We start from the raw sequence: 13,692 nt of genomic DNA, 5'->3' as shown, positions 1-13,692 counted from the left end.
TCTGTTTCAGCCTTCGGATGAATAAAATCCAGGCCTATATAATTAAAGATCATTTGATATTTAATTCATCTATCGTTATTTAGGCTCAAAGATATGCCAAGCCCTACACACTACTCCAACCTCTACTGTAGTTACTACATCACCCCTTTAAAGTTACATTTGTTTTCTGGTTCCAAATATTGTCTTAAATTATATTATACAACAACATGTGTATAAACTTGTAATATCATGACATCATGAACAATGTGGATTCACTAGAAAAATAACTCAATGAGTCATACAAAGAAACAAGAAATAACAAGCAAGTTCAACCCTACATGAAAGAAAATCCTATAATCAGCAAGGTCTTATTCTCACTTACTGGATCTTCTCTCATAAACCTAAAAAATAAAATTAGGCTCATAAAAGAGGGCTTGAGAGGATGAGTCTATACAAATCTCATATGAAAAGATACTTTTCATTTAAATGGCAATGAGAAATTCACCTCAGAGTTGTCTTATGAGCCAAATGAAATATATGAAAAAAATGTTTTATCATTGTATATTTAAATTGTGGCTTTTTAAAATAAAATACCTTTCAAAAGGTTACAAAATCAACATATCTTCAAGAAGAAATGGAATTAACACATCCTTCTAACAAATATTAATTCTAAGCACTTACTGTGTAATAATTTTGATTCCTAACTCTGATCCTTCCTCTACAAACATTACTTCTTAGATACAACCCATATGATATAACACTGTTAACACTGATACCAGTTTCATGTGGACAGAAAACAGAATAAAGATGGAACCACTCCTAGGGTTTACAACATATAAAGCTGTTAGTGGCTTACTGGAAAGAAAGTGGCTCACTGGAAACTTGTGAGCAACTGTAGATAGTCTGCAATACTGCTTTCTAGAAGCACTGTTCCTTACTTACAATCACATGCATGGAAGAAAAGATCGGATTTTCTCATTATGTCTAAAATAATTAACAACAGTTCAGATAGCTACTTCATATACGAAAGGCCTTTATAATGACGAACAATGTAAATAACTTAAAATACACATTTAGGGGCACGTGGGTGGCTCAGTAGGTTACGCGTCCCATTCCTGGTTTCGGCTCAGGTCAAGATATCACGGTTCATGAGATGGAGCCTTGCGTCCAGCTCTGCACTGACAGCATGGAGTATGCTTGGGATTCTTTCTCTCCCTCCCTCCCTCCCTCCCTCTCTGTCTCAAAATAAATAAACTTTTTAAAAAATAATTAAAAAATAAAAAATACACATTTAAAGAGTCAAATCATTGATTTGTAGTCACTAAACTGTAACGGAAACCATCCCATTATTACATCAAATCAATTATTTTCTAGTTTGAAGATAGCCATTCCTTCCTAAATAAGTACTTAAGTATATATTCCCAGGTACCCTGAAAAAGTGTAAAAGGTACACACGTAATCTGGGGAGACTTAAACCGGTCTTCCTTAAGATTTTGGAATCACACCATGTCTATGCTAATAAAGTGAATACCCTAAATATAGGATTAGAAAACATATATTCAACATTATGAAGAGTTAATTTTACCCATTCACTCAATAAATGTTTAATAATGTAAACGAGAAAAAGAGACCAATGAGTAAGAATCAAAAACAAAGAATTTCTGCCATTAGTAAAAGAGTTAGAAGTACAAATTAAGAAGGAAAATTGCTCAGTATTATGAGAATAAGCCTCAGGTTCACAAGGGCCAGGACTGGCATCTCTTTGTACCCTGGTCTACACCCTAGACCAGAGGTTCTCAAAGTATGTTCTAGGAACCTCTGGGAGTCTGTCCACAAGACCCTTGTGTTGGTCTATAAGATCAAAGCTATTTTCCCATAAGTGTGCAGTCAAGTTTTACTGAGATCACTTAATATGTGATATCACAGTAGAGTGAGCACAGAGGCAGATGTGAGAATTTATCTGTCTTCCAGCATGCCACACACTAAAGAGATTTGCAAAAAATGTGAAACGATGCCACTCTTCTAAGTGTTTTTATTCTGGAGAATATAATTATTGTCGCCATAAGCTACATTAACATTAATATGTTGATCACTGCTCTTTTTAAGTGAATTTGCTATTTCTAAATGAATAAATCAATATGTTTATACTTTGTCAATCTTAATTTCTAATATGATAATCATTAATAGACATAATCCACACAAAAGCTCTTTGGCATCTTCAATAGTTTTCACAAATATAAAAAGATCTTGAGACCAAGAAGACTGAGGACAAATGGCCGAGCACGTAGTTGGTTGTCAATGAGTACTGATTAGTGAATTAACAGGGAGGGTTATACTAATGTAGTGATTACTAAGCCAAGATCTGAAGGGATGGACTGAGGTCTTTGAGACGAGTGAAAGGTTAAGTTTAAAAACAGTGCTATTTAAAACGTTTTCCATGTAGTTGAATAACTTATAGAAAATGACTAAAAATGAAGTTATTTTCTTACAAAGGAGAAAATGGACAAGATGGGGGGTTACCAGTCATAAAAATGAATGCCTCTCCACAAACTATTCTGTAGTTCTAGAGAAAATCTTGGATTCAAAGCTGGACATCCAACCATCTTTCAAGGAAAAGAGACTGGCTTATCATTAGCTCTGTCATTTTCTAGAATTAATATGTTTTAAAATGTTATTAAGATCAACATTAATAGGGGCACCTGGGTCGCTCAGTCAGTTAAGCATCTGACTTTGGCTCACGTCATGATCTGGCAGTTTTGAGTTCAAGTCCCACATCAGGCTCTGTGCTGACAGCTCAGAGCCTGGATCCTCCCTCAGATTCTGTGTCTCCCTCTCTCTCTCCCCCCCCCCACCACTTGCACTTTGTTTCTCTCTCTCTCAAAAATAAATAAATATTTAAAAAATCAACATTAATACTAACTGCTGTTAAAAATAATGTCAAATCAAAACAAAATATGAAATACATATTTGCTCAATTATGTTTTCTAAAATTACTCACCCATTATCCTGCTTTCAACTTTTAGATTGCTTAATAATTTTTTGGATATGTGAATGCATAAGACTCTTCATCAAAGACAAATTTTGAAGTTACTTAAATGATAAAATAAGATGCTATATATCCCTTAAAGGGACACTAGCAACTCTAAACATAAGATATAATCAAACACATAAAGTATTATCCATTTTGCAGGCAAAACCTAGTAACAAAGCTAAAAATTGAACAGAAACAGAGGTGACTTAAAAAAAAAAATAGAACTACCCTACAACAAGCAATTGTACTACTAGGTATTTATCCAAAGGATACAAAAATGCTGATTCGAAGAGGTACATGCCCCCCCAATGTTTATAGCAGTGGTATCAACAATAGCCGAATTATGGAAAAGGCCCAAATGTCCATCAACTGATGAAGGGATAAAGATGTGGTATATATGTACAATGGAATATTACTCGGCAATCAAAAAGAATGAAATCTTGCCATTTGCAACTACGTGGATGGAGCTAGAGGGTACTACGCTAAGCAGAATAAGTCAGGCAGAGAAAAACAAGTAACATACGATTTCACTCATATGTGGAAGTTAAGAAACACAACAGATGAACAAAGGGGAAGGGAAGGAAAAATAAAATAAAAACATAGAGGGAGGCAAACCACGAGAGACTCTGAAACACAGAGAACAGACTGGGGGTTGCTAGACGGGAGGCTGGTTGAGGGATGTGCTAATAAACAGGTGATGGGCATTGAGGAGGACACTTGTTGGGATGAGCACTGGGGGTCATATGTAAGAGATGAATCACTGGGTTCCACTCCTGAAACCAATACTACTCTGTACATTAACTAACTTGAATCAATCAATCAATCAATCAATCAATCAATTTAAAAATAAATAAATAAATAATACAACTTGGACTTTTTATATAAAACCCTTCATAAGTTCCTGAATGACTTATTAATGAGTAAAGGCAAGCATAACAAAACAATTCTAAGATTTTATAAAAGGGAGCCAGCTGTGAAACTATTCTGTATGATATCAAAAATACACTCCTGGGCGCCTAGCCCTGTGGTCTGCCTAAAGGCCAGAGGGAAAACCCCTTGTTGACCATAAAAGGGCTGCCTGCATGTTCTCAGTGGAAAGTATACAGGATCTTATTTACACAAGTATAAATACATGCCATTCCTTTGTGCTCACAGGCACTCCTGAAGGCTGGCCAGAAGAGGAGGGTCCACACGCTCGACACAAACAGGATTCAAAAAGTCTATGACATTTTCCAACATCGAACGTACTTTATTTTTCTAGCTTATGTTCTTTCATGATAAAAATATCTACAAAGCCTAAGATTGCTATCATTTAACAGGTGGCAGCCCTAGAAATACTTTAAAATAAGCCTTTAAGTTTCAGCAGGAGGACAGAAAACACATTTCCATAAATAGGCACTTTTTTCTTGCAACATTACAGCTGTGCGAAAGCTGAGGAATAAGGAAGAATGTATTTGTGGTCAATAACAATGCCCTATCTCTTGACATTTCTCAGTAACTCAGAAGGCAAGAGTTTGAAACCTTCTGAGAAATAGTAAGTGAACAAATTATCATGACTGTTTCAGGTCCCCAAAAATACTGGTAACAATACATTAAAGGAACAGCATAATGCAGGTATACAATACCTGGTAGGTGGTGTGTGTGTGTGTGTGTGTGTGTGTGTGTGTGTGTATGAATAATTACAATATTATGATTACAGAGCAAACAAGTGAACATGACTGTGAATACAGTGAATGGTTTCCTCTTAAAACTCTTGGGAAATTCTGATATTTCTGCTTAGTAACATGGGTTAGACACACGCCATATAGATCTCAGATTATCACACTGAGATAGAGTCTGACATAAAAACTCATTACAAGGCCAAAGTGAACATTAGCTATCGTCTAATTTGATTATCTCTTCGGTGAGTGAATTCCACCTAAAACATCTGTGCTTCGTGGTCTCGCAGTCCCGAGAGACTCAGTCCCTTCGCCCAGGAACCCATCTAACCAATAATGCTTAAATGTTCTACCACCTTCTAGTTAAGGTTAACTTGTCCCCGTGGATAGGATAAAATGCAAGCCCAGCTCCACCTCCGGATTACTGGATGTATCAATAGTACAGGTCAGCAGTGAATGAAATATACCTGTGACACAGCTCACTTCATCTCTGAGAAGCTCAGGCAAACTGTCTCACTGATGTCAACCTCAATGATAGCCACTTTAACTTCCCATCGTACTTCAGAAATCTATTTTGATAAATCTTGCTAGTCGGGGTGTGATCCACAGACTAGCAACATCAGCATCGCATGAGCATGTTAGAAATGCAGACTATCAGGCCCCACCCCAAGCCTACTGAAGCAGAATCTGTATTTTAACAAGATCCCAGAGGGTTCAAATAAACATTCGAGTCTGACAAGCACTGATCTAAGTACATGCACACCCATTATTTCTTTAATGTTCTCTTGTGGAGCCACATTGGATTATTTTGCTAGCCTCCCTACATCAAGCTTTTTCTTTTGTTCATCCTATCCAATTTATTTTTAGAAACCCCTATGTGCATTTTCAGCCTATCTGGCTGGAAAGATGGGTGAAGAAAGTAAAATTCATTAAGTAGACCGGACATTTTGCTGGGAGTTTCATTAACTCCACCTCTGTGAGGTAACTCTGTTTCAAAATTCTACAAATTGGGAGTCTTAGGTGATCAGAAAGGTTGAGTGACTAAGTTGAGACCATGGAACTAACAGGTGGGTAAGCCAGGATTTAAACTCAGTTCCAGACTTCAGTAAGTCATATTTTCACACTCTGCCTTTTCTTCCTCTATGGATTCTTTTTATCCCAAATATCCAGGCTTCCTTTACTGAAAATAAATATGTGGCATTAGCAAGACAAAAACCTCAGGGTATTTAGAGCCTTCATTGACTTCCCTACCTTTAAGAAGTGACCATAAGCTGAGCAAGTCTGCTCAGCATCTAACCAAATTAGAGCTGTAGTTCTAACAAATTAAAGCAGCTATTGGAAGCTGATAATGTCATGATTAAGGGCATACAGCCTGGAACCAGACTGTCTTCGTTGGAACCCTTGCTCAGCTACTTGACCTTGGCCAAATGGCTTACATTCTCCTTAAACGTGGAATAATACTAGTAATTGTGCCCTCACAGGCTTTTTTGTGAGGTTTAAAGGAATTAATGTATGTAAAGCATATACTAATGCACGTGTGGTGTGCTGTAAGCACGTAATAATTGTTAACTATATTTATTATTCAATGGAATTTCTTCTTGTAGTATAACCTGCCTCTATTAAAAAAAAAAATCCTTCCACTTAGCTAAGCAGTTGGTAATAGTGTTCCAAATCAATACGACATTTGCTTCCTTCTCGTTCATTGATCTAAACCTCACATACATTGATTGCTTATCATTATTACAAGTGAACTATAAAATCCATCACCAACTTGTATTTTTTACAGCCTTTCCCTGCCACAGTCAATTCATGTGTCCACTGGTACCTAGTTAGAACAGTTAACAAACGGTAGCCTGAAGACTTTTAAGACATAAACAACAGGCCAAAGACCAAGATGCGTGTCCAGACCTACAGGCGAGAGTTTTGGCCTTGCTCCTTCCAATCCATTCACATCTCCTGATTTCCAGTCCGCCTGCAATTCTAACAGCTCCAACTGCAAAATATATCCAAAATCTCACTGACCACTTACCTACTTCATGCTGATCTAAGGCACCAGGATGGCATTTCTTCCCTTCCCCCACTCATGCCAGCAGAAATAATCATCCCTATAAAATGCATCACTCGTCTCCTCAGCTCACTCCGGCTCCCCAGCTGTGCCCCATCTTGCCAGCCACACTCTCCTCTTAGGGTCTTGCCACTCCCCACGGGCCCTGCGGTAAGGTCTTCTCCCCCATCTATCTCCTCAACTCCAAGGTCAAAGGCAGCTCGGTGGGCTTTTTCCATTTCCAGGCGCAGTAGTGAGAGGACTACTAGGAAATATCTAGGAATTCTAGCTGCCGCCACGTCCACCCACTGCAACGGATGGTGGTGCGGAACTGCTCCCGCTTCCGGATGAGGAGGACCAAGCGGGCACGCGGCACCGAGCCCCATAACCTGAAAGCTCGCAACTTCCGCTACGACAGGCTGATTCCCCGCGAGCCCGTGAGGGTGGAGGCGCCGGCCGGCTGAAGACAAAGGCGTGGTGGTCGTGGAGCAGAGATCCGGCCAGCGAAAACCCGCCACCTCCTACGTGCAGACCACCATGGGCAAGAATGCCGGGGCCACCCCCAGCAGCATCAGGCACCAGTGGGGCCCAGGTCTGCCCTTGCTGCCATTCTCAGAGCCGGAGCCATCCTGGCAGCCACAGCCTGGAATGGTGAAGAGGAAGCAGGCCCGCCCACCAAGAGCTCCTGAGCACCTGCCCCTCACCTCCAAAGCAACGAAGACGTCAACCACCTCAAACAAGTCACCTGAGTGGGCCCCCCCCCCCCCAGGGCTTACTTGAATATTCTTTGCTTGTATTACCTCACCATGTTCTCTAACCAGACACACTCCCGGTCTCCCAATACTCAACACTGATCATATTCTCTTCTACTGGCAGTTCACTTATGTATGCTGTTTGTCATCTTCCTCTCCTCCCTCAAGTGTAAACTCAATGAGGTCACAGGTTTTGTACGTTCTGTCCACAGCTGTATCGCCCGTGTCTAGCATCCTGCTGCATACGTAATAAATGCTCAATGTTCCCATTGAAAGAACAAACGAGCAGGGGGCATCCTATTCACCCCTAGACAAATAAATAGTCTAGATATTTCCAGTATTTCAAGACACACATATATAGCTTCCACAGGGAAAACTTAAGACAGCAAAATGCTTTCTCCTACAAAAAAAAAAAACTAAATCAAAAACCAAAGATTTAAAAGAAAAAAAAAAACTAAACTCCAATTTATAGAAGCTGAACAATTGCTATCTTTTCTCAAAGCAGGGGCAAAAAAAAAAAAAAAAAAACCTTCATAAATGTATGAGTTTGTTAATTAAAGAGATTGTCCCATCTCCCTTAAGAGGCCATTCTCCCTTACTGTGACAGTCCAGCTCAAGGAGTGGATGTGATGACCTTGTACGAATGAAATTGCAGGGGCCGACTGACAGAGCAATTACTCATTTGGCCAGGAGGATGGCTAACACTCATAATCTTGCAAAAAGCACCTCGGGAATTTTAATGACCACACAGACTCAACAGTTTAGTTTCACTTCTAACCTGAAAACTATCCAGTACTGTCCTCTGTTATCATAACAGAGGTGCTCATGAGTTCAGTATGACTCTTGAAGCACCTGGGCCCTTACCAGAAGGATTCCAGCCTTCTGCTGCCACAAGCTAGCCACGTCTCACCCAAACCAACTGCTGAACACTAAGAAATCAGAATTCGCATTCTGTCTTCTTCTCATATTTGGTTGCTAATATCATTCCAACGACATCATGCTTTAATCTTCTTGTAAACTGTGGAGCATGCATTTTGTTTATGAAAAAAACTGGACAAAGTAGGTTATGTCCTCCCACCTATTAACACAGCCTACAGAGGGGTGCCTGGGTGGCTCAGTCGGTTAAGCGTCTGACTTCAGCTGAGGTCATGATCTCGCAGTCCATGAGTTCGAGCCCCACGTCGGGCTCTGTGCTGACAGCTCAGAGCCTGGAGCCTGTTTTAGATTCTGTGTCTCCCCGTCTTTCTGACCCTCCCCTGTTCATGCTCTGTCTCTCTCTCTGTCTCAAGAAAATAAATAAACGTCAAAAAAAATTAAAAAAAAAAACAGCCTACAAAAATATGCAGATAGGAGTACGGTGAGTCCTGCAGAAAGTACTACTTAATATTATTCACCTCTGACAAAGAAGATATGGAGAAAATAATTTTTAAAACTCAAGAAATCTGAAGTGAAAGGCTGAAGTCTCTCCTTATCTGCCACCTAGAACACTGAACATGTTCTCGGGTTGAGGCAAAAATAGTAGCTCTGGTTTCACCGCATATGGTAAACAAACTACCCGGAAATACAAGATGTATAAATCGGAAAAAGAGACCAACCCATTTGGAAGCATACGACCCAATATTTCACCCAAGATGATTTCATTTGCTTCGCAATGAAAATTATAAACTGAGTAAGCTAGAGCAAGGTTTTTACCTGTTTTGACAAAAGGCCTTGATACTATTTCTTCGTTTAGTGAGCACGGTATTTGTTAAAGGACAAATCCGTTTTCTGAGCAACGTGTGAGCTCAAAATTGCCAAAGCACTGAGGGAAGAGCTCCTGCCTTCCCTCAAGAGTTCAGCTGTTTATCAACAAGACAACCTGAACGGAGCATGTTGGGCCGAGCCCGACAGAGCCCAGCACCGAGGGCTACACTTGTCTTCTGGTCCTGCTTCCAAGATCTACATGACTAAGAAAATGACTTCACCTCTGGGAAAACAAGGCAAGGAGGACTCCACGAGACCATACCTAAGTCGCTCCCGGGGGCACGTTCCCAATTTTTTTAAAGACTCTGCTAGCCCTGAAACTTTCCAGGACAAAAGTATTAAAAAGACATCTTCAGGTTCATTTCAGAATGCTTGAAGTAATGTTTACAATTATTTTGGTGAAGAGAGTAGAGGGCCAGAGTAATGTCTGTTCCAAAGCTGAGAAGGGCTGGACGCAGGAACGTGCGTGTGCATCACCCGGCTCCAACTCTCTCATAGCACAGTGGTCATGAGTCACCATTACGAATCTTAAACTGCGTAAGGAAAGGAGGGCAGCAGAATGAAACAAAAGGAATCGCCCTTGGATCTCTTAGGATTCTTGACACCAAGAAGTAAACAAGGCAGAAGACCAATGGGGAAATAAAGGAGGAACACACACAAGGCCCTGACTAGTGATCTCCTATTATGGATCTGTATATATACACAGCGGTGGCCCCCCAGGCCTCTGCCGTGGATGTTCCCTACCCTCCACAATTTACACACAGGGTTGCTTTGGCACTTCCTTCCCTACTCAAAGCTCCAAATTTACTTTCCTCCTCAAAACTCCCTTTTAATGTAGAGTTCTCCCTTGAGATGATCCTAGTCTCAGAGGTCAATGCACTTTGAGGGGCTTCTGGACTCTGCAGACAGAAGTTTTCACCTGAGACATGAAACCATAATAATTAAACACCAAAATGAAGGCATGACGACGAAGGATACGAGCAATATGAGAAAAATGAGATGCAGGAAACAAAACATGTAGTTTTTCGTTACTTTGTGGGTTTTGTTTATTTGGGTTTTTTATTTGTTACTTATTTCATTTCTTATGTGTTAGATGAACCTATCATGGGTGAAATCCCAAAATGTGAGCCTCGGTTGAGGTATAATTTCAATCACAAGTATAAAAAAACAAAGTCTTCACCACTCGTCTTTTTTTTTTTTTCCTTTCCCTTAACTGAAAGTTTAGTGTCATAAATGCAGCTATAGTATTTCTTCCAAAAATGAAATAGTATTATTCCTTAGAGGAGAATTTCCTACCTGCTTTACACCTGGAATCTGAAATAATTTTTACTCTTGAATTTCTAAAAGGCTCACCGAACAGATGAGCTTACATACTGCAAAGCGCGTGAGCATGCAGCCCCAGGGTTCATGCAGCACAGGCAGAAGCTGCCTGATTTCCATGAGGGACCAGGTGCTGGTATGCCTGAAGGACACGCTGTACTTAGAAAGGCAAGTAACGTGCGGTTTCTCAATCCACCAGGCTCAATAAATGTGATTGGCAAGCATCTGTATGGTCAATACAGACCCTGGCTCACAGTGCGCTATAGAACGCAGCTGCAAAGGAAGGCACGGGTTTGATTTTGGGTTTTTATCATGGTTTATATCACACTCTTAAAGCCTGTGGTGTGCAAACAAATGGCATGTTCCAGATGTTTCCAGCAAGTGTACGGGGGAAAAAAACACCCCATAATATTTTCTTGATCTTTCAGGCTTAAGAGCAGGATGTACAGACTACACGCTAAGCTTTTTTTTTTTTTTAAAAAAGGAAAGAAACAAAAGAAAAAAGAAGAAAATCCCATATGGTGCCAAATGTTGGCAGCTATCTTCTTTCTTCCCAGACAAAACTCTTAGGTCTTATGAAAACAACATTTCCTGCAAAGTGCCAAAAACAACACAGATAATTGTTGTGATGGCTCTCCTCACCGGCTGCCGCAACAGCCTTACTGCTTTGCTTATCCACATCTAGCCTCTGGGATAAAATTAGGAGTCAACTTTAAATCTTAACCCCAAAGGGCCACCTTTCAGAATGCCATCTCCTAAGCTTCTAAAAAACAAGTCTTGCATTTTAGGTGCTTTCCTTTAGAATAGAAGAAAAGGCTATTGTTTGTATTTGCCCCCCTTCCTCACTGTTTAAATTAGGCTTAGAATCTGCACAGCCTTGTTTCTATGACAGAAATAGTATAAGATTATTATGGAAAACTTAGCAAATCCTAAATGTATTTTAGGAAATAAAATGTCAACACCCCCACTGCTTTGTAGGGGTGTCAACACCCCTACAGCCCCTCTAGACAAAATTCTAATAACATTTGACTATACTTCATTTTAGTCTTTCTACTTATGTGGAAAGATGTATGTGGGCATGCATAAAAACATTTACAATGCTACTGTCACCCTGCTTTTTCACTTAGCATAGTGTGAGGGTTTTCCCAAGAGGACACCACATTTTGATCACCACCCTAAATCCCATGAGTAACAACAACTGTGTATAATTCACAGCATTTCTCGTGGGAGGTTTATTGCTCTACTGACCAACACGGGACCAGTGTCAAATTCACCGATGGCATGTGTAGCTGAAATACGAGAAAGGTGAGAAGAGATTACAGGGTAGAAGAATGGAAGCCCAAATGCCCATCTCAAAACACGTTCAGTTCCTTGGCGAGTTCTTGTCCTTGTTAAGAACCAAAAAGAGACAAATTTATTCTCTGGAATCCTGATATTAAGAAGGCTTTGAAAGATCCATGATTATTCCTTTAAATGCTCAAGCCATTGAAATGTGTGTACAATATAGAAAATGGGCCATTTAATTTGAATAATGAAGAGAAGTTAAAAAGCATTCATTACTTTCTGCCTCAGGGTGTGATCTCCTTGATTAACATGCGCACTAATGGGAAAGAAGCTAATGTTCACTTGTTTTTTCCTTCAGAGCATTAATACCATTTGAGTTGGTCATTAAGGAGTAATCACACACACACACACACATACACACACACACTCACATACTTACTTACACACACACACACACACACACACACATACAGTCTGTGCTGCGATGTTTCTTTATAACAAACCAGCCTCAGGAAATTATTAATGAGGGGTTAGGAGGTTACACAGCAGTTAAACCCAAAAGAATGTGCAGAGAGAGAACTACCTATTCAGAATTGTTGGGGAGGACTGGCAGTTTGAAAAGGAATTCCTTCCTAGCCAAGAAATTTTCTATATTGTGCAAAGCCAAAATAAAGTGAGTCATAACACTTCACATTTCCTAACTGGATATTACTAGAATGACCTCGGATTTTCTACGGAAATCAAGAATGCCACAAATGAGGATGTAGACTGTTTCGCCCTGCCCCTCCTCCCTACCCTGTTTGAGGAAATATCTGAGATGGTATAGATCCAGTCCTGGCAGAAGCTATTAAAAACCGGATGACATATTATTTGTAACTGTCAGCTTTACCTACAGGAGAAGAAGGAGTGGACCAGAAAATAAAAATAGCTTTGCTCAGAGGTACAAAAGCACCAGCAACCAGCATCCATCCCCACACACCACCAGCAACCCCATGCCCCTTTTCTAGAACATACAGATTGTTAGAAAAAGCCAACTGTTATATCTGATGGTTATGAAGAGATGCCACCCCAAAATATGCAGCTTTGGCAGAAGGGTTATTTTGAGCCCACAGCGAGTGAAAATCAACAAATGCAGGAAAAGTTCTCTGTCTTCCCCTTATCTGCCTAAAAGCAGAGCATAAATTTCCCTTTGCGAAGATGGCATAAATTATTTTTAACTAATCTCTACGCTCAACATGGGACTCGAATTTACAACCTGGGATCAAGAGTCACATGCTCCACCAACTGAGGCAGCCAGGCGACCCTTCCCCATGTGTTTTGGAGCCAATAATTCTCCCACAGTTTATAGCCCTTTGCTAAAATGGTATATAAGCCTCTGAGTCTAACTGCTACTTTGAGCTCTTCATTCCTTTCTGTAAAGCCCTTGTCCACATAAAACTAAAAATATTAACAAAATCTATATACCTTTTTTTCCTGATAATTTGTCTTCTGTCAGTTAAATTCACATACAACAGAACCTAAAAGGGTAGAAAAAAGGATTTTTTTTGCCTTTTTCCCCCGCCCCCACAATTCACTAGGAAACTTGAAGAGCAGTGCTGCAATTGGAAACATTCTACTTACATTCACAGATATATAGATCTTCGAAATTTAGAACTGTTGAATTGCTAAATGGCTTTACAAATTCATGGAATGCAAAATTCAGTCAATGATAAAAACTGGCAAAGATTTCAGAATAAAAATGTCAACTGATATGTCATTAAGTGGGCATAAGTTAACCAGGACTCCTGAGTGGTTTCTTGTTGCGGGTCTTGATATTAACCTGTCAAATACAATTCAAATGGTAAATAATAATGAAAAGAAGGAAATCCCTGCCCCGGTACC

At 39.9% G+C, this 13,692-nt stretch overlaps 1 protein-coding gene and 1 pseudogene across 1 annotated transcript in view; one reads left to right on the top strand and one right to left on the bottom strand.

The window, feature by feature from the left end:
- PDGFC (platelet derived growth factor C) overlaps positions 1 to 13,692 on the bottom strand; it is a 205,917-nt gene that overhangs the window by 171,953 nt on the left and 20,272 nt on the right. The gene's annotated exons all lie outside the window — the stretch shown is intronic.
- LOC123583810 lies at positions 5,723 to 8,399 on the top strand (annotated as a pseudogene).

This window comes from Leopardus geoffroyi, chromosome B1 (assembly GCF_018350155.1).
Source record: "Leopardus geoffroyi isolate Oge1 chromosome B1, O.geoffroyi_Oge1_pat1.0, whole genome shotgun sequence".
In the NCBI taxonomy this organism is placed as follows: Eukaryota; Metazoa; Chordata; class Mammalia; order Carnivora; family Felidae; genus Leopardus; species Leopardus geoffroyi.
Note: the sequence above shows the minus strand (reverse complement) of the source record. Positions and strands in the feature narration are given on the sequence as shown.